Source organism: Ranitomeya imitator, chromosome 2, assembly GCF_032444005.1.
Source record: "Ranitomeya imitator isolate aRanImi1 chromosome 2, aRanImi1.pri, whole genome shotgun sequence".
Lineage (NCBI taxonomy): Eukaryota > Metazoa > Chordata > Amphibia > Anura > Dendrobatidae > Ranitomeya > Ranitomeya imitator.
In genome coordinates this window covers 58,957,983-58,980,280 of record NC_091283.1, presented here as the reverse complement: position 1 = coordinate 58,980,280, position 22,298 = coordinate 58,957,983, and the positions used below count along the sequence as shown (strand labels likewise).

General features: G+C 46.9%; 1 protein-coding gene across 3 annotated transcripts in view; it reads right to left on the bottom strand.

The window, feature by feature from the left end:
• The window catches only part of LOC138661864 (leucine-rich repeat and fibronectin type III domain-containing protein 1-like protein), a 760,179-nt gene that overhangs the window by 188,430 nt on the left and 549,451 nt on the right, over nucleotides 1–22,298 (bottom strand). The window contains exon 4 of one of the 3 annotated variants that reach the window (XR_011317976.1): nucleotides 14,170–14,351. The exons of the other annotated variants lie outside the window; for them this stretch is intronic. The gene's annotated coding sequence lies outside the window, so the exon portion shown is untranslated. Of the gene's footprint in view, nucleotides 1–14,169; nucleotides 14,352–22,298 lie in introns of those variants that run through there. 3 annotated transcript variants of the gene reach the window in all.

Below are 22,298 nucleotides of genomic sequence, written 5' to 3'. Positions count from 1 at the left end.
GCTTCCTCCGCAGGACAGAGACAGCGTGGGAGAGCCTCTGCTGCTGCAGCGGCTGGCAGCGCCACCGGATCCGAGGGGCTGCCGGGCCTGACCAGTGAACCTGGAGCTTCGCCAGCTTCATCTGCCGGATTTGGAAGGAGCCATGGACAAGGGTTTGAGGGGATCGCCTCTCGCAGTGGGCCTGTGCCGGGTGTGCCTTCACTTAAGGCTGCATCAGGATCGACGGCGCGGTGAGCCGCAGCTTCAAAAGGTTCCATAGAGCGGATCGGGAGCAGGTGACAGACCCCAACTCCCCTGCAGCCTGGTGAGCAAGACTCTATGTCTGTTTTGTTACCGATGCTATCGTTTTCCCCGGTAGTTGGGGTTAGTCAGGCGGGTGGGGCGGTGGTTACGGGGAGCAGGGGAGGGTTCGGTCTGATTTGGGGAAAGAAGGGGTGGGTGAGTTGCTGTCTAGCATCCGTGAGTTGCTCGCATGATTGGGAGGCATTAGGTTAATGCCGTCACCTTTGGCTGCGTGGGTCGGTCCTACGGATCTAGGTTTGGGTGTGTCGGAGGGGGGAGGGGGTTCTTTGGCGCCGAGCAGGTCATCGGAGCCCGGGTTGGTGTCTGTTCAGACCGAAAAGGAGAAGGAGGGCGGGATTCACTTGGACGATAAAGCGCGGGGGGAGGTTTACGTTTGTTTTGAGAGGCCGCTAGGGGTTCATTTAAAAAAGGAAGTTAGGGAGAAGATTTGGAAAGAGGAGTATGGGGAGATCTTTTCGCTCCTTCCTTTGGAAAAATTTAATTTAGATAAGAGCAAGAAGGAGGACAGTAAGAAGGAGGATGAGGAAAAACGGAGATGGCGTCTTATTCCTCAGACTTTCATGAACTGGCTACAGGCGTTCACGATTCTGGCGAGCATAGTTGACGAAAAGGTGCCTGAGAACTGTTCTGCCTTATTTTGTTATATGGATTCGATAGGTGAGGTGCACAGGGCATACGGGGGCCAGGCCTGGCTCCGGTACGACGAGCAGTTTAGGCAGCGGGAGGCGGTTCATCCGGCGATTAGATGAGATCAGAAGGACATTGGTTTGTGGTTGCGGGTTATGGCGCTGATGAAATTTGGTCATTCCTTTCAAGGCGGGGCCGGTACTGCCGGCCAAGCCGCCTCACAAAGAAGTTCTTCCGGATCAGGGAGCCAGTCCGGACAATCGGGAGGCCAGAAGAACGGTTTATGCTGGCAGTTTAACGACGGCCAGTGCAAATTCGGAGCTACTTGTAAGTTTTAGCACACGTGTTCGCATTGCAGTGGATCCTCCCATGGTGCCGCTAAGTGCTTCAAGAAGAAAGGGAAGCCAGAGGGCAATTAAAAAGGGGGTGACGCCAGTGAGGCTGGACGCGATGGCCCCCTATCTAAATAGGTTCCCGGATAGCGAAAAAGCAGAGTTGTGGTTACTGGGTTTTCGTGATGGTTTTCGGATACCCGCTCACCCTTTTGGTATCCCTCAAGTTTTGAAGAATTTAAGATCAACCGTGTTGCATGCTGCAGTGGTTTCGGAAAAGTTGAATAAGGAGGTTTAGTTAGGGAGGATGTCCGGTCCTTTCCCTGTTCCGCCCCTAGAGGATTTGGTAGTTTCGCCGTTGGGCGTGGTTCCGTAGAAGGAGCCGAACAAGTTTAGGCTGATTCAGCATTTGTCATACCCTCGGGGGAGGTCTGTGACTGACGGGATAGATCCGGAGCTTTGTTCTGTGGTTTATACATCTTTTGACAAGGCGGCATGCTGGGTGCGTAGTTGTGGTAGGGGCGCGTTGTTGGCTAAGACCGATATTGAGTCGGCTTTTCGGTTCTACCTATTCACCCGGATAGTGTGAGGCTGTTGGGTTGTTATTGGAATGGGGGGTTTTACGTTGATAGATGTTTGCCGATGGGTTGCTCGTTGTCTTGTGCATATTTTGAGGCTTTCAGTTCCTTTCTTGAGTGGGTCGTTCGGGATGTGTCGGGTTTGGATTTAGTGATACATTATTTGGACGACTTTTTGTGCATCGGGCCGTAGACAGTTATTTGGATAGCAGAACGTTTTGGCGTCCCGTTGGCAACGGGAAAAACCGAGGGGCCGAGCATGAGTATTTCGTTTTGGGCATTGATATCGATTCAGTTAACTGGGAGTTCCGGTTACCGGTGGAGAAAGTTGTTGGATTAAGAAGCGAGGTGGCTCGAGCGCGTCGCTTAAAGAAGCTACCATTGCATGAGGTTCAGTCCCTCCTCGGCAAATTGAATTTTGCTTGCAGAATCATCCCGATGTGGAGGGTGTTTTCACGTAGGTTCGCCGGCGCCACGGTGGGGGTTAAGGCCCCGCATCATTTTGTTCGCTTGTCTAGCAAGCACAAAGCCGATTTGGAGGTGTGTGACAGTTTTTTGGCATGGCCGTTCGTTGCTGATGGAGGAAGTGGTGGGCAACGCTGACTTGGATTTGTTCACCGATGCATCAAGTGGTCTTGGTTTTGGTGCCTTTCTTGGTGGCCGGTTGTGTGCCACTAGGTGGCCCAACGATTGTTTCTGTTCCGGGTTAGTGAAAAACGTGACTTTGTTGTAAATCTTTCCTAAATTTTTTGCTGTTTATTTGTGGAAGGAGGATTTGCGCAATAGAAGGGTTCGCTTTAATTGTGACAATATGGCAGTTGTTTGTGTCATCAACAGTTTGACGGCATCTTCTCCCCCGGTTATCAGGGTTCTTCGTCAGCTGGTGTTGTTTTGCATGTATCAATGCGTATATTATGGCATCTCATGTGCCTGGAGTGGAGAACTCCATTGCTGACTCTTTGTCTCGATTTCAGTGGGAGCGTTTTCGTTCTTTGGCCCCGGATGCGGAGGAGGTGGGGTTGGACTGCCCGCCGGAGCTTTGGAGCGTGGTATCCGGGCTGCAGGACCTTTGATTCACGCATCTTCGGCACCCATCACATGGGCAGCGTACCGGTCGGTATGGTGTGATTGGGAGTCCTGGTTGGTGTCATGCGGGGCTACTAACGCGGGTGATGATCAAGTAGATGCCTTGTTGTTGTGGTTGAGATGTGGTGCTGATGAGGGGTGGTCGGCGACGAAGGTGGATAGAGTTACGTCGGCTTTGGCCTTTGGTTTTCAGCTTCGAGGTTTACGGGATTTGACAAAATTGTTTCTGGTGAGGCAGGCGGTGAAAGGTTTTAAAAGAAGGGTGGGACATGGGGATCACAGGCGCTCGGTCTCTTTTGGCATGTTGGAAAAGGTTGGCGCGCGTTTAGACGAGATTTGTATATCCAAGTTTGAGGTGGCGCTTTTCCGTTTAGCTTTTTCCCTGGCATTTTTTGGAGCTTTGAGGGTTGGGGAGATTGTGTCTCCTACCATGTACAGACAAGGGGGGCTTTGGGCTAGGGACGTGGTGCTTATCGAAGGTGGTTTACAGTTTTGGTTACGAAGGTCAAAGATGGACCAGGAAGGGAAAGGTAAGCGGGTGGTTTTGGGCACTGTTCTGGGTTTTGCTCATGTGTCCCGTTCGTTGTTGGCAGGTTTTTAATAGTTTTCAGCCGTCCAGGGCCGGACCTTTGTTGTGTTATGAGGATGGGTCTTTTCTCTCCAAATTTCAGTTTGTGGAGATTTTTAGGCGAGCATTGTTGGGGCTGGGTCTAGATGCTTCTCGTTTTGCGTCTCAATCGTTTCGTATCGGGGCCGCGACCGAGGCGGCTTTGGGAGGTTTGGCACCTGATGTGGTTCAGAAGATAGGGAGATGGGAGTCTGGGCATTTCAGGAGCTATGTTAGACCTTGAAGGCTTGGGGTTTTTCATGTTGTTCTGTGTTTCCTATTTTATTAGTGTGGACTCTAAATTGTTTGTATTTTCTAGGTCAAAGTCCTTGGTTGGTTTGGATCGTCGGTCATTCCTACGTTTATTGGGGTGCGAGGCGTGCAGATGTTTGGCGGGAAGGAGATCAATTCGGTTTTTCCAAAGACGTGGCCGTGGTCAGGTGGTTGGCTTTTCAGGGTTTGTGTTGGAATGGGGTTATGCAGGAGGTTCATAATGTTGTTCGGTTAGATAAACCTCCTGACATCTTGGTTTTACATGTCGGGGGAAATGAATTGGGGATTCGCCCATGTCGTGAGTTAATACGGGATATTAAGCACGAACTTCTCAGGTTATGGGTGTCTTTTAGAGATTTGCTTGTGGTATGGTCTGATATCGTCCCGAGGAGATGCTGGCGGCACGCCAGATCCGTGGATAGGATTAACAAAGCTAGAATTAAGGTTAATCGAGCGGTCTCTAGTTTTGTTGTTAGGAACGGAGGCTTGTTCATCCGTCATTTTGAATTGGAAAAAGGTGGGGAAGAATTTCTCCTGGGTGATGATGTTCATTTGAATGCGGTGGGCCCTGGGGTTGCAGACCGGTATTGAAAGAGCCATAGAAGTCAAGTTTAGGGGGGGTCTCGGGTATTTGAGGTGTTCAATTACCCTCGTTGTGGCAGTGGGAGGGGTCCTTGGAGTTGGTGCTAAATTGGCCTGGGGGATCCGTCGGGATACGGATTCTTCAGTTGGTGTAAATTTTGGTTTCGGGTCTGGTGGTTTGGGGGGGGGGGGGTGGATCTTGGCAACGGTGGGCCGGATTCCCAAGTTTTAAGTAGACATGGGTAACACTTCGGGGTATTTTGGTGGTAACGGCTGGGAGTAAATTATGGTCTGTTTTCTGTCCACTCTCTATTATGGTTGACCACCAGTTTGGAGCTTCAAGGACCCCTCCCCACGTTACTTTACTGTTATGTTGTATGTTTTAATACAGTCCGCTGTGACCAATTATTATCCAAGTTTAGAATCCTGTCATTATTTGGGATGGGGGTTTTTATCCGGTGACAAATCGGGGGGTTAGGGAAAAAGGTGGGAAATTCCTACCGAACTATCGACCAATACCAATGTCATGGTACCTGAACCAAACTTTTTTTTAACTGTTCGGCTGAACCTGCCGAAACTGAACATCCACCTGTTCGCCCATCACTACACCTGAGCATGCAAAATAAAATAGTCCCTAACCCCTTCCTAATATTATGCAAAATACAGTTTTTTTTTCTTTTCTGCCTTTTTCTGTGGGCCTCTTCTTGTTTTGTTCTGTTAAGGCACTAACAAGCACTAATGGATTAATCACCTTCTTGCTTTTTAGCCTAAAATAACTCGCCACTTAAATGATTAGCATGTTAGCAAATGATGAGAGATTTTCAAAGTGGGCTGGAGAAAGGCTCGGTATAATTCCCTGCCTTTATTTTCTAACGATGTTTTACCTTGTTAATAAATCTCTTTATGGATTGGGATAAATGTACACAGCGGCCATTATGGGCCACTTATATCGGCTCTAATTTGTTGTATGTGGCAGATTTTGCATTCTTTGAGTCCCTTTGAAAAAGGCTCATTATCACTTATGAATAGAGTGAAGCCACTAGAAAATGGACAACAACATGGCTCACGTGCTCCTCCATCAGCTCTCGTCAGGTGTTACAGTCTCTGCTCCCACTATAAATATACACCGATCAGCCATTACAGACCGTCTTATAGGCTTTTCTCCATATACAGTGGATTGTTCCTCCTTCAAAAATGGTCAAAGCAAAGAACTGGCAACAAGATCATTAATGCCACCCGCAGACACACTGTGCAGTTGGTTCAGCTACACAGGGGCCCAACAACAGGGCCGGCTCCAGGTTTTCGAGGGCCCCGGGCGAAAGAGTGTCAGTGGGCCCCCCCCCTTTAACACATACCCCGATTTATGATGCCCAGATACGGCAGAGAAATGTATAGTACAATGCCAGATTTCACTTCTTACATGAGTGACAGCTATTGTAAATTCTGCAGTGTATATATACAGGAGAGGTGCTGTGCAGTGTATATATACAGGAGAAAAGGTGCTATGCAGTGTATATATACAGGAGAGGTGCTGTGCAGTGTATAAATACAGGAGGAAAGGTGCTGTGCAGTGTATGTATACAGGAGAGGTGCTTTTCTGTTTTGAGTTTTTCTATGAAACAAAGACTTTTCTACATAAACAACGTTGATTGGTTTTGCGGCCCCAACAGATCTGTGCTACAAAGTAACAGGCGGCTCGGGCATTAATGAGGGACCTGATACTGAATCCTTTCCACAAACCCTAATGACCCAATTAGTGCCCTGTCATTAAAAGCTCATTAAACGCCTCCCTGTCCCGAGCAGTCATGTACAGTATTGGGGGGATCCTGCAGCCCACCCCCTGACTGCTCCATACCATACACTGCTCTCTGTCGCGCTCACTATTATCCTGTGCATTTCTCTGTCATCGTTACCCCATGTTACACTTGTCACCCCCCACTACAGAGTAGCAGGGCAGCCAATGTCACCACCTCCCGGACCCTAATGGCAGCAGGAAATGTCTGCTCCTCTATTGGGTTGGAACCTGATTTAATCAAGGAATAATGTGGATTTGTTGCCGGTGGCCGCAGGGGAAGGGTTAAGTGATGCCATGTCCTTGGTGGGAGCAGTGGCAGCTGCTGGGACCTGGACGGAGACAACCAATGTTGCTGTGACTGCACAGTGTGATGTGGAGGAGAGAAGCTGAGACGCAGAAATCACCCACATGCCAGCACTGGGCAGAGTCCCTCCAGTCACCAGCCTGGGGCCACAGGGCCCCAACATACAGCCCACAGCTCAGTTTTATCCATGGCAGCAGCTCCCCTTCCTCCTGGCATCTGGTTAACCCCATTTATGCGGGTCGGATTTTTATCTTTAAGGTTCAGCAATAACCTTCATACAGATGGGAAGGGGTTAAGCTTCTTCCTACCCCACTGGTGCAGGTTGGTGAGGAATGCATGTATTCTGGGGTTCTGGGTGAGCTGGGTGGCTGCAGGTTGCAGGCTGCACTCCACCAGCTGCTCCTCCAGACATCACCCACATTTTTAGGCAGCGGAGACAGACAGCAGCAGACTGAGCCACAAGTCCAACCACTGCTGGATACTTTAGTTTGCACTCACTCAGGCAATGGTAGGATGGAGCTCCTCCGGAATCTGCCTGATAATAAGTTCAGCACTGCGGCCAGCCAGGGGCTCTCTCCGCCCACAAACAGTCACACTGGCTGCGTTCTCTTAACCCCTATGTGTGCCTGACTGGCTGTACTCACTGAGTGAGAAGATGCTTCTGTCAGAGCTGGCACATAGGGGTTAAGAGAACTCAGCCAGTGTGACTTTGTGGGCGGAGAGAGCATGTTCTCCTGCTCTGCTCTCCCAGCTGTATCTATGACAGCGTGAGTGGGCCCCCCTCTCTCTCTAGGGCCCCGGCATTTGCCCAGGTGCGCCGGGTGCTGACGCCGGCCCTGCCCAACAAGAAAGACCCAAAGCAAGACCCATAGCAATATGTGTGCAGTGCATGATAATTACAGGATATCACCTGTTTACACAGGATAATGTGCAGTCAACAATGACTTTTATGCCAACATAAAAAATCCAAACTGTTGGCAAATTAGCATTTTGTTAACATGGAATGTATGTACCATAGATTTTGTTATGTACAAGCTATGCTATACACAGAGTATATAGTATATACCCACAATCTATGCTATACACAGAGTATATACCCACAATATATGCTATACACAGAGTATATAGTATATACCCACAATATATGCTATACACACAGTATATAGTATATCCCACAATCTATGCTATACACAGAGTGTAAAGTATATACCCACAAACTATATAGTATATACACACAATCTATGCTATACACAGAGTATATAGCATATACCCACAATATATGCTATACACAGAGTATGTAGTATATACCCACAATATATGCTGTACACAGAGTATATACTAGGGTTGAGCGACCTTTACTTTTTTAGGGTCGAGTCGGGTTTTGCGAAACCCGACTATCTCAAAAGTCGAGTCGAGTGGAATCGGCCGATTATCACAAAAAGTCGGGGATCGACCGAAACACGAAACCCAATGCAAAGTCAGTGGGTTTTATTTTTTATTTTTATTTATTTTTATTTTTTATTTTTTTCTCTCTCTCTCTCTCTCCCCGTCCGTCCCTACACAGAAAAGCTGGGTTTACACATTGCAAATCGCTACAGCGCACAAGCAAAAAAAATGCCGATAGATGTGCACGCCCCTGACACCTATATCATCACTCTGCCCACGCTCCTTCATTGGCTGAAAAAATGGCGCTAAACACGTCATACGAAACGCGACTTTGGTGCCAAGATCGCCGACCGCATGGCCGACCCCACACAGGGATCGGGTTGGGTTTCATGAAACCCGACTTTGCCAAAAGTCGGCGACTTATGAAAATGAACGACCCGTTTCGCTCAACCCTAGTATATACCCACAATCTATGCCATACACAGAGTATAAAGTATATACCCACAAAGTATATAGTATACACACAATCTATGCTATACACAGAGCATATAGTTTATACAAACAATTTATGCTATACACAGAGTATATAGTATATACAAACAATTTATGCTATAAACAGATTATAGTTTGTATGTTCTCCCCGTGTTTGTGTAAGGAGGTTGCTTTCCCTGCTCCTTACCTGGAACCACTTAGTCGGACAGCTGGGTTGTTGGGAGGAAGACTTTCTGCCCTGGACAGAAGGGACCATGAGACTGCTGGGAGCAGAGGGGTGTGGTCAGAAAAGAGCGGGAGAGCAGAGCGTGCGAGACAGAGGGGACAGTGAGACAGAGGGGACAGTGCGCCAGAGAGAGCAGGCTGCAGCGCCGCGCTCCCCGGGAGAGAGCGCTCCTCGTGAGGGTACTGAGGCTGAGATACCAGCCGTAGTGAAGGCTGGATGTGAGAGTGTGGCCTTGGAAGTCTCCGTTATCAGAGAAGACGTATCCCCTGACAGTGACCTGAGCGCGCAGCCCCAGTGACTGCAGTGACAAGCCAGGACCCCTGAGTGTGACAAGTAAAGTGCTCAGTGTGTGTGTTGTATTGTTACTGCAGAGAGAGACTGCCAGGCTAATATACAGAGACTTGTGCAGCAGAATGGCTGTGTTACTTCCTGCTTCCAGCTTCACTGGGAGAAAAGACTGCAAAGACTTAACCCCGGAGTCTCCAGTTCCCAGGAGACAGAGGAAAGACTTCAGGATCTAAAGCACTGCTGGTGACTGTACCCACGTTGGAATAGGGACCCTCCAGTCAGGACCTCCCTGGACTGATAAGTTACAAGAACACTCGTTAACCATTTCGATTCCACTTAACTGTTTACTGTTTGCTTTATCTCTATTAACCCCGTTTACTCCCTGCGAGGAGAATCTTACTCAACAGTTGGCCTTCCTGCTCCGTGGTGACATACTCAACCCTGCACTCTATTACACTTGTGCGGATTTCCTCCGGATTCTCCGTTTTCCTTCCACACTCCAAAGACATACTGATAGGGAATTTATGTTATGAGCCCCAATGGGGACAGTGACGATAATGTATGTAAAGTGCTGTGGAATTAATGGCGCAATATAAGTGAGTAAAATAAATAAATTATATAGTATACACCCACAATCTATGCTATACACAAAGTATATACCCACAATATATGCTATACACAGAGTATATAGTATACACCCACAATCTATGCTATACCCAAAGTATAACCAGTACAGACCAAAAGTTTGGACACACCTTCCAAGAGTGTGCAAAGCAGTCATCAAAGCAAAAGGTGGCTACTTTGAAGAACCTAGAATATAAGACATAATTTCAGTTGTTTCACACTTTTTTGTTAAGTATATAATTCCACATGTGTTAATTCATAGTTTTGATGCCTTCAGTGTGAATGTACAATTTTCATAGTCATGAAAATACAGATTGCCTTGTGCAGGCATGTACTACGGAGGACAGAGAGTGAACTTCAATCCAATATTGCAGCCAGCATGCAGCCAGCGGGTAAGGAAAGGGTGAATCAAACACCCGAAAACCCCGTCTCTATGGCTGAAAATTGTTCCCTCCAAATTCAGGTGACAGAGTCCCTTTAAAGCTGTGCCATATAGAATGCTCTGTACCGTTCATTATTGCCCCATAAGATGCTCCATATAAAGCTGTGCCCCATATAATGCTCTGTACCATTCATTATTGCCCCATAAAATGCTCCATATAAAGCTGTGCCCCATATATAATGCTCTGTACCATTCATTATTGCCCCATAGATGAACCATATATAGCTGTGCCCCATATATAATGCTGCTGCTGCAATAAAAAAAAAAAACGACATACTCACCTCTCTTGCTGACCGCAGCTCCTCAGCGTCCCGTCTCTCCGCACTGACTGTTCAGAGCAAGAGGATGGGAAGACTGAGCGGCTCCCGGCGTGTGGAACGCGGACAGGTAAATATAAAATACTCACCTGCTCCCGGCGCTCCTGGCTCCTTATCCCGGACAGATGGTCTCCGGGCACTGCAGCCTCCTCCTCTGTCAGCGGTCACCATTACCACTCATTAGAGGAATGAATATGCGGCTGCACCCCTATGGGAGTGGAGTCCAAATTCATAACTTTAATGAGCGGTACCACGTGACCGCTGAACAGGGGAAGAGCTGAGGCACCCGAAAACCATGGGACAGGCAGGGACAGCGCCAGGAGCGCCGGAAGCAGGTAAGTATGCGACAGACCTCTCTCCCCCTCACCCGCCGACCCCACCGCCGACCGTGACTCGAGTATAAGCTGAGTGGGGCACTTTCAGCCCAAAAATTTGGGCTGAAAATCTCGGCTTATACTTGAATATATACGGTATATACAGTGGGGGAAAAAGTATTAGAGATGAGAGTTAGAGATTATCTGCAAAGAGGAGTGGACCAAAATTCCTCCTGATGTGCGCAAATCATCATCAGCAACTACAAAAAAAGTCTGACTGCTGTGCTTGCCAACACGGGTTTTGCCGCCAAGTATTAAGTCTTGTTTGCCAGAGGGATCAAATACTTATTTCTCACTGCAAAATGCATATAAATTTATATAATTTATACAATGTGATTTTCTAGATTTTCTTTTTGATATTCTATCTCGCAATGTTAAAATTAACCTACCCTTAAAATTATAGACTGTTCATGTCTTTGCCAGTGGGCAAACTCACAAAATCAGCAAGGGATCAAATACTTATTTCCCCCGCTGTATGCCCTCTGTATATTAGTAGCCGTTCCCATGATCATCAATAAGAGTTATATACTTTGCAGCCGCTGTGAGTCACAGTTTGAAATTAACTGATCCGTTTATTGCTTTGACCATACTAGCCGTAGACCGATGTGCCCTCAAATTTGTTAAATAAGGCAACTTTAACCTGTAATGCCTTTCACACGGCTCCATCTGAGCCAATTATAAAGTGCCACGCTGCCAACCATTCCAGGGAAAAAAGGGACAAAGAAAAAAAAAAAAATCACAAAAGATTGAATTCCATTCCACCTTTCATGAATAATGATGGCTAGTAGAATGTTCTTTTGAATGCTAGCATACAAGCAGGCTAAAGGTTGTCTGCTTTAACGTGGCTCTCCACCCTTTATTATCATGTCCTTTTAAAGTTTCAACTTTCTGTGCTGATTAATTATTTTTAACATATCTGTATAGCGGTCAGTGCTCTGAGCTCCAAATTACCTTGCAAAGATTGAAAAAGTTAATTTTCAAAATGAGCAGTCAATTGTGTGAACATGAAGAATAATACTATATCTGGTCATTATATGACTTGTATCCAGGGGTGCAATGATCGCGGTCACCTAGAAGGTGGCAACCAAACCGGTGGAGCAAGGAGACCTGTCGATGCAAGCACTACTTTCAGCTGGATGTGTGTCCCCGGACGTATATTCAGTTGAAATGAATTGCAAAGATGAGAGCTACTGGCTCCCTGCACAGCTATACGTAATAAAGCCAGCGGCCTATCAGAGGCCGGAAGCTGGCGCGGACGTCGCTGCACCACGCACTTCACCTGCGCTGGTTATGGAGGAGAAAGAGGACTCTGCTTATCATAGGAGCGGGGACATACTAGAAGAATCTTTTTTTATGTCTATGGGAAGAGTGCCAGGACAGTAGACATTAATATAGTATTGGGGATAGGATGGGAAACATTATTACAATATAGGGACCAGAACGGGGAACTTTATTAGTTCATATGGGGTCAGTTGAGGCGATATAAGTACTGGATGGGGCTAGTTGGGGGACATTATTACTGTGTAGGGACACTAATACTGTAGGGAGGCCAGAATGGCTGACACTATTTACTCCACAATGGGGGACTTTAATAATATTCCCCATTGTGGCTCACGCATTATTAATTTATAGAAAATAAATTACGGTAGGACTTTACAGCTGTATCAAGGCATTTGGACGCTATAACCTTGTGGGGACAGAAAAGGTGTACATTACTACTGTATTGTTCCTACTGGGGGAGAGGCATTACTGTTTTATTTGAGCACAAAAGATGGACATTACTACTGCATGGGGGGCAAAAAGGGGACTTGTATTGGGGTCACAAAAGAGAACATATGCATATATACTGTATGGGGAGTGTGACAAAGTCACTGGAAAAGCGCTGGAGGGGAGATACATTTCACTGAGACTATTAGCATCAGTGATTTGAAACCCAGAAGTTTGCTCCAGCACACTATGTGTTGAGAGGGTTAATCGGTTATTTTGAGGGCTGGGTTTTTGTGAGCAACCATAGAGCAGGTGGGAGGTGGTCCACTTTATCACCACTTCAGGGTGTTGTCTGGGGTTTAAATAATCGGCCTTCTTCATTCAGTGTTCAGTGTGGCTGGAGAGAGGAACTCCAGGGCTTTGTGTCCTGATAAGGAAAAGCTGAACCAGTGTGTGGTTGTGATCTAAAGCGGGCAGACCCCAACAACAACACGGACTGTGCTATTTTGTTATGTTTTGTTTTTCCTTAAGCCAGAAAGGCCATGTTTATTTTTGCGAACTCTGCACTGTCTTATGCAGCATCTTTATATAAACCAGTGTGAGATATTCCATCACTTTCTGGTGGGACTGGGATGATGTCAGCAAAAAACCCACAAACAATCCTGTAAGCAATTGAATGTATAACGTTATTCCCAGTATTTTTCGCGAGACCACTACTATGCTTACATCATACATCTCAGGCGGTTGTTGGAATCTCCTCCAATATTTTCATTTTGCTATTGTCCCTTCGGAAAAAAAAATGTTTAAAATTGTTACACAAATGATTTAATACCCATTAAATATCCTTAAAGGAGTAACACGGCTTATAATGAACGGAATCTTATAAGGATCATAATAATCAATATCTTCCCCCCAGCACATTAATTTACCATTGATTATAGAATAGCATCATTCCTCATCCTACCTGAAAAGAAAGCGTTTTCTTGAGTTGTTTTCAGTCGAGAGATCAATCCTCCACGAGAGATCACTGCATGCGATGAATTGCTTTCTATGTTTGTGCGCTCTCCCTTATTTCTGATAATTGGATGTATAGCAGTTGTATATATTCGTTATCTCGTCTAATTCAACGGTCATTTAGTAAGATCACTAGTTAGTGTAAATATGACCTTATTATTAAAGGGGTTGTCTTGTGTTCTTTAATGGGTAAAATAGCAAAGTGCCTGTAACAAATAATTTTGCAATTTGCCTCTGATTAAAAATCCTCTCCGTCCTCAAGATTAGAGGGATTTTTTATTTTATTTCTTACTTCTTGATTTTTGTATTACTGTTGCATTCCAGAAGCGATTAAGAATAAGTGCAGTGTGTACAAGCTCATTCTAATAGAGCTTGTAAGCACTGCTCTAAAGCTGCATGGTGCATGGTTAGCTCCCGATCATTGCAGTGTCTGTGCAACTGCACTCCTCCGATGCTGCACGGGCAAAGCTTCCTCATATACCAGCATTGGGGGGCACACAGTTCTGGTCAGTTGTGGGGTGATCCTGCTAGTCTGAACTGTCAATCAAGCGGGAGCATACCGCTTCCTGGCATGCAGGCGGTGTACTCCTGTCTTAGAAGATAACAACCCTTTAATATATTGAGGAAAGGGGAATTTGGTGGCACATCCATCCGATAAAACCAATTTTCTATATTTAGATTTCCATTAAAACACGTGGATCCATGTGATGAATTAAAGACCCTGACGCGTTCCTACTGCAGCAGGCACGGCAAGATTCATATATATTTTCTTCTTTACCCTTTAATGTTGAATTTTTTCATCTGCTACTGACCTATTAATGTTCACATCATCCTTATTGGTGCTGGAAGACACAATGACTGTATCACTGGTACTTATACATCTATATTTACGTAGAAGAAGCCAGAAACGTACGTTCCAACCCAACAACGCATTACCATCATGGCCCATGGATTTCAGTGTGAGCAATGTGATGCTTTGTTTCCATCCGTAGCTCTGTAGAGAGATGGACAAGAGAGACTGAGTAACTGTAAGCGAACACTGCCATCTGCTGGACGAAAGTGAGAGTAAAAAAAGAATTGTGTTAGCAGGAACCAAACTGTACTGGGAGATTTGCAAAAGGAAGTGAATTCGCCCACTGAGCCTGATCAGGTAACACATAGGAAGGACTTCCTGAATATAAAAGGACTGGCCAGGCTGAGAAAAGCAGATGGCTCTAGAACCTGCACCAGGGCAGGTTGTATGACTTCGAGGTGGGCTTGCAGCCACCATCGCCTTGGAAGGGTTTGAGAATGGTCAGATGCCAGAGAAGGCCTCAGTTGTGAGGAAGATTCGTGCCCCGCTCCAGTGGAAGGCCTTGACCAAAGCCAAGCCAGGCTCGAGGTACACTGCGGCCGAGTTACTGGGACATACTTGGAGAGCAAGACAGGCGGGAAGTCGTGAGCCAGTGAGAGATATTTGGATGATTCCCGTCGAGGCCTGAGATGCAGACTAAGCTGGTCAAGTACCGAAGATGAAAGCAACACCAGTCAAGACCCGGAACCCAGACGACACCAGTCAAGAGTCGAGGACCAGCCCTGGGTTTACCAGATCGACGAGATTCCCATCGGTGGTCAAGCACAAAAGGTACCCGAAAAATACGTGAACAAAGACTCTCACCTCAGCTGGTAATCGGAGGATGCGAGTTAGCAGGGCTGTTGCTTGAAGCACAGACTCACTGTTCCAGGTGTAGATGAGACGGGGCCTGGCTTAAGTTAAAGCAGCCCAGAAAGCATTATTACTGTAGACCTTGTTAGGGCCCAGAACTCTGCAAAGGTGCCCTAGAGACTGTCCCCACTTAGTACAGCGTTTGCCCCCTTCCCGATTAGACCAAGGTTGGACTGTAGATCCTGAACTGATCTCGAGGGCATATCTCTTGTAATGTACTAACCAATATATCTCTATGCTTATAATTGCCTGTTGCCTGAAAATAATACAGTGAATATTGTTCTTGTGCGATTTATCTGTGATAATAATCTTTCCCGCATTTAATCCTGTAAAGTGAATAAAATAGAAGTAGATTGTTGATCCTGCCTGTTGTCTCTGCTGTTCCTTCCAGATCACCTGCTTTACAGCTCCCCTTGTCAAAATCTGATATGGCCAAGTTGCCCTAAACAGACATTACACAACTGTGTATCTATGAAAGGTTTATCCCACCAGCAACATAGATAGACAGATGAATGTGTGATCGGTGGGTGTCCAACTGCTAGGACCCTCACTCATCAGGAGAACGAGCATCCAATGTCCGTCCTTGGGAATGGAGAAGCGTCCTCCTTGTGATCGGAGCTCCATTCACGTGCTTGGGTCCATGGGATCAGTAGTTCACATGCCTGACCACCACTCTCATAGACAGCGAATGGTACCATGGTCACATATGTGCACTGCAGCTCCAGTCACACAAGGACATGGGACGCTTGTCCCCTGTTCTTGTGGTTGATGGGACCCCTGCTGATCAATCTTTTCCTGCTTATCCTATGACCCCTAACTTTTCGATAGTTCCTCAGACACTCCTTACTCCATCACTCCTTATATTAACCAGTAAGTTTGACCTAAGAGATTGCATTAAAAAAAAACTGAGCAAAATTGATCTAATAGACAGCGGGAAGCTATTAGCTGCTTTTTAGGGGAAAGCTTCCGCTCATCTCCTGGGCTTTTGTGCGGCTGCACCAGTCGCACATATGGTATGTCCCCTTCATCTCTAAACTCTTGGAGCGCCTGATATACTCCCGCCTTACCCGTTACCTCTCCACTCACTCCCTCCTAGACCCTTCACAGTCCGGTTTCTGCCCCCTACATTCGACAGAAACTGCACTCATCAAAGTGACCAATGACCTTCTGACAGCAAAACGTAATGGTGACCACTCTCTGCTCATTCTTCTCGACCTTTCTGCAGCTTTTGACACTGTTGACCACCCTCTCCTACTCTCTAGGCTCCAGTCACTAGGCATTAAGGACACTGCTCTCTCCTGGTTCTCCTCCTATCTTTCCGACCGCTCCTTCAGTGTTCTGTTCTCTGGCTCCACTTCATCTCCTCTTCCTCTCACTGTTGGGGTACCTCAGGGCTCAGTCCTTGGCCCCCTTCTGTTCTCTCTCTACACGGCCCCAATTGGACAGACCATCAGCAGATTTGGCTTTCAGTACCATCTTTATGCCGACGACACACAACTATATACGTCATTCCCTGACCTTACCCCCGCTGTACTACAGAATGCCACTGACTGTCTGTTCGCAGTCTCCAACATCATGTCCGCTCTCTATCTGAAACTCAACCTCTCCAAAACTGAACTTCTTCTGCTCCCACCATCTACTAACCTCCCTAAATCTGACATTTCCCTCTCCGTGGGTGGCACCATAATAACACCCCGGCAGCAGGCACGCTGTCTGGGTGTTATGTTTGACTCCGATCTCTCCTTCACCTCTCATATACAATCTCTTGCCCGCTCGTGCCGCTTACACCTAAAGAACATCTCTAGAATCCGCCCTTTTCTCACCATGGAGACAGCTAAAACCCTCACGGTCGCCCTGATCCACTCCCGCCTGGACTACTGTAACGCTCTATTAATTGGCCTCCCCCTCACTCGACTTTCCCCTCTCCAGTCCATCCTTAATGCAGCAGCCAGGGTCGTCCATCTGGCTAATCGTTACTCGGACGCGTCCGCTCTTCGCCAGTCGTTACACTGGCTGCCCATTCATTACAGGATACAATTCAAAGTACTTGTTCTCACCCACAAAGCTCTCCACAGTGCGGCACCCCCTTACATCTCCTCCCTCATTTCTGTCTATCAGCCTAACAGACCACTGCGCTCTGCAAATGACTTTCGGCTAACCTCTGCACTAATCCGTACCTCCCACTCCCGACTCCAAGACTTCTCCCGTGCTGCGCCAATCCTCTGGAATGCTCTACCCCAAGATATTAGGACCATCCATAATTTGCATAGTTTTAGGCGCTCGCTCAAAACACATTTGTTCAGAGCGGCCTATCACGTTCACTAATCAAAGTTATGTTATGTTTGTGTGTAGCCCATTCACTATCCCCATCTATTCCCCAACCCCTGAAGATGGCTGGACCATGATTGTAAATACATCATTGTAAATACACACCTGTACTTTGCATCTCCCCCACCTCATTGTAGATTGTAAGCTCTCACGAGCAGGGGCGTCTTATTTTGCTTTAATTATTGTATTGTTAACGTTGTTACTTATGACTTTTGTGTTTGAAACTGTTAAACTGTAAAGCGCTGCGGAATATGTTGGCGCTATATAAATAAAGATTATTATTATTATTATTATTATTATTATTATGTCCGCCTCTCACATAGGTCATTATTGAATCCCCCCCAAAAAAACATATTTTAATATTGACCTTAGTGCATTTTAGTGAAGAACCAAATTCTCACATTCCCCAGATCTACCCGCCGAGCGGAGAAAATGTTAATGGGACTGCCCTTTAAGGCAAAAACATTTTTTTTTTTTGGTGCAGCATAGGGTTAAGGAAATTCAGGTGGGCTCCAAAGCCCAACCAAAAATGGTTCTTCTCTTCCTCTCCATCCTAAGACTCATTCTGAGATTTCCAGGTTTAATCCCTGGTTTACAGAGCTGCAGTTGACACAATGGTTCCCCACTGCCTTCTTCTGCGGCTGAGGTGCCATGGAGCACTCTCGTGCGAGGCGAGGAGAGGCGCACGAGCCGATCAGCCATGACGAGACGAGAGAGAAAAGTGCTGAGAGGGGAGAATCAATCTGAGCTCGGAACGACTGAATCTCTCTCCAGTGCCGCGCACAAAACCAAACCTTTTCTTTCTCGTCGGCTGTAGTTACCGCGTATATATTGTCTGTGGGCTCGCAGCCAAATTGTTTCACATCCATCAGTCACTGTGCGCAGCGCACGGGGAGCGGAGAAGTCAGTCCACGGATCCCGTATGCCATCGCAGCCCCCCTAACCCAATGCTCACGTTCTCAGCCACGTGCCTGTTCCCTGCACATATCTGCGTGGCACGACAATAGGCAAATAACTAACAGGGAGAATTCGAGGACAATCACAACCAGGTCCCAGCCCCTTGGCGCCCATCCCAGAGATGGAACGTGGAGTTTTTGGACCCCATGCACAATCAGTAACTGGGACCCCCACCTACCATGTGTTATGCGGCATGTTAGAGATTGGAAAAATATTCCAGTTTCTGCCTCGACCCATTAATCTAATGATTTATAAATGATCTCTTGAATAATGAGATATAAAGTCATTAGACCTCGTTTGTGGGAAGGTTGTCTATAGACTATAGCAGTAGGATAATAACAATAGCCCCGGTCACATCTGTCCAGTACAGGTGGCTTTTTTTTTTTGCTCTAATGCATATATTTGGGACCAAAAATCATGTTTGCATTTGGATTTCAATAAAAATGTTGCACTCTTTTGACTTTTCCAAGCTGTTTGTTTCGCTGCACATTTATCTTCGATGTGGTCCGTGTTCTTCAATCAGATGAGACAGAGAAAAAAATACATAGAACAGTTACAAACTCTCATCAGAACAAGCTCACTGATGGATCCTCAGTTAACTCATTCAGCAGCCTGTAACAGGCAGTGCAACACAGGGGCTGTAGAAGGCAAATGACACAACATTTGGAATGAAACCCAATTAGAAAAAAAAAAAAAATTAAGCCTAAATGACATGCATTTAGGGAAAATAATTGTCCTTAGAGATGGACATTAACCCCTTTAATGCAGGCTGAGGTCTCATTGCTTAGGATAATTTTATTCCTAGACCGTTTTAATAATGACATTGACATTACTGGTAGATATTTGGACCGTCCACTGGTATGAACGCAAAGGTTTATGCCCCCCCTATCAGGTTGTATATCCAAAACTACTGAGTAAAAAGATTATCGTGAGCCAACTACCTTATCACTAGTGTTGAGCATTATTCGCTGTATCGGAATTCCGATACTGAGTTCCGATACTTTTGCAATATCGGATACCGGAATCGGAAGTTCCCATAGTGCAATGATGCACTATAATGGAGTGTGGGCGGTGCGTGGGTGGAGACTGCGTGTGTGTGTGGGCGGGGTCTGTGCGTGACCGTGGGGGGTCTGTGCGTGCCTGCTGGGGGTCTGTGCGGGCTGCCGGGGCTCTGTGCGTGCCTGCCGAGGCTCTGTGCGTGACCGTGGGGGGTCTGTGCGTGCCTGCTGGGGGTCTGTGCGGGCTGCCGGGGCTCTGTGCGTGCCTGCCGGGGCTCTGTGCAGGCTGCCAGGGCTCTGTGCGGGCTGCCGGGGGTCTGTGCGGGCTGCCGGGGGTCTGTGCGGGCTGCCGGGGGTCTGTGCGGGCTGCCAGGGGTCTGTGCATGTGTGCAGACACAGACCCACAGCAGCCCGCACAGAGCCCCGGCAGGCCCGCACAGACCCCCGGCAGCCCGCACAGAGCCCTGGCAGGCCCGTACAGATCCCCGGCAGGCCCGCACAGACCCTGCCCACAGACACACGCAGAGTGTCCGCCCACGCACCGCCCACACTCTTCCCCCCTCCAGAACAGGATGTAGAAGGACAGAAAGGGATTATTTACATTCCGATATTTGTGTCCCATTGACTTGCATTGGTATCGGTATCGGCGATATCCGGTATTTTTTGGATATCGGCCGATCCAATCCGATACCGATACGATATCGGAAGGTATCGCTCAACACTACATCTAGTGGGATATAACATCTAGTGGGATATAAGAGGAAGTCAGGTGTTGGAATAGTCAGCAGTCAGATGTTAGGGTGGCCAAAAAGCTCTAAAACCAGGATCTGAATGGGTTTCAACTAACAAACACTAGAGAGCGGGAAGTTTCCAAGACTCATTCCCGAAATTGAGATAGACTCTCTAAGGCTATGGTCACACTATCAGTATTTGGTTAGTATTTTTCCTCAGTATTTGTAAGCCAAAACCAGATGAGGAACAATCAGATAAAAGGTATAACACGTCACCAATTCTGTATTTTTGACCCACTCCTGGTTTTGGCTTACAAATACTAAGGAAAAATACTGATCAAATACTGACAATGGGCCATAGCCTAACCTATGTTTTCACATAGGAGCTCTTTTCATCAGTCTACTCAAATTCCTCATCCTTTATGGAAATTGCACAGTGTATAAATTATAACAGCTTCACATTGAATAATAATGTAAAAACATTCATTTATTGAAAAACAAAAGCCAGCAATTAGGTGATAGAGCCGTCAATGGTTAGCAAGCAGGTGTTCAAGTGGTCAACAGGCAGGTGTTTGAGGGGTCAGCAAACAGGTGAGGTGTTAGAAAGGTCATGTGTTAGTGCATTCAACAGTCAGTTTTTACAGCAGTCAGGTGTGAGAGCAGTCAGTAGTAAGGTGTTACAGTGGTCATGTGTTATAGAGCAGTCAGGTGTGAGAGCCGCCAGCAGTCTGGTGTTCAAGTGGTCAACAGTCTGGTGTTCGAGTGGTCGACAGTCTGGTGTTCGAGTGGTCAATAGTCTGTTGTTCGAATGGTCAACAGTCTGGTGTTCGAGTGGTCGACAGTCTGGTGTTCGAGTGGTCAATAGTCTGTTGTTCGAATGGTCAACAGTCTGGTGTTTGGGTGGTCAGCAGTCTGGTGTTTGAGTGGTCAATAGTCTGTTGTTCGATTGGTCAACAGTCTGGTGTTCAATTGGTCAGGGAAAAGAAGAAAAAAGCACCTCCGCACAGCTGCAATTACTTAGACTGCCATGTAAAATAGCCAGGTATTGCTGAAGGTTCCTGCCGACAAACTCAGTGGTGCAGTATCCAAAGATAACAGACGATAAATATCCAAGTGCAGGAGAAGAGAAAGGAACGCACTCACCGATAAAATCCAATCCTTTATTCAAAGCATGGACAGACGTAGCAGGGAGGGGAGTGGAAGACAACGGACTATGTCCGTCGTCTTCCACTCCCCTCCCTGCTACGTCTGTCCATGCTTTGAATAAAGGATTGGATTTTATCGGTAAGTGCGTTCCTTTCTCTTCTCCTGCACTTGGATGTTCAATTGGTCAACAGTCTGGTGTTCGAGTGGTCAACAGTCTGGTGCTTGAGTGGTCAGCAGTCTGGTGCTCGATAGGTCAACAGTTTGGTGTTCGAGTGGTCAACAATCAGGTTTTCTAGAGTTCAGCAGTCATAAGTTCAAGTGGTCAGCAGTCTGGTGTTCGAGTGGTCAGCAGTCTGGTGTTCAAGTGGTCTACAGTTTGGTGTTCGAGTGGTCAACAGTCTGGTTTTCTAACGGTCAGCAGTCATAAGTTCAAGTGATCAGCAGTCTGGTGTTCGAGGGGTCAGCAGTCTGGTGTTCAAGTGGTCTACAGTTTGGTGTTCGAGTGGTCAACAGTCTGGTTTTCTAGCGGTCAGAAGTCATAAGTTCAAGTGATCAGCAGTCTGGTGTTCGAGGGGTCAGCAGTCTGGTGTTCAAGGGGTCAGTAATCTTGTGTTTGAGTGCCGAGCATTCTGGTGTTCTTGTGCTCAGCATGCTGGTGTTCGAGTACTCAGAAGTCTGGTGTTTGAGTGGTCAGTAATCTTGTTTTCGAGTGCTCAGCATTGTGGTGTTTGAGTACTTAGAAGTCTGGTGTTCGAGTAGTCCGGTGTCAGACTGGAAAGACATAAGGCAGTGAGGTGTCAAAGCAGTCAGCTAATGCTCCCTTATTCTAAAGGTGGGAAGCAGCTCAGTTACCTGTGTAGCCAGCGTAAATGCTTTTCCATTTTACCCATTCATCTCTTAGTCTAGCCTAGCCCACCGCTGACCCTTCTTCATGGGTATCTGAAGAGACTCCTCTTATTCAGAACAAGGACACTTTAAGAAATTGAATTGGTGCATTATTGCGTTATTCCACAAACCAGCTGTTTGGGCACCGCTGGGGTGCAGCAATATCTCATTTTGGAGTATCAGGGGCCTGT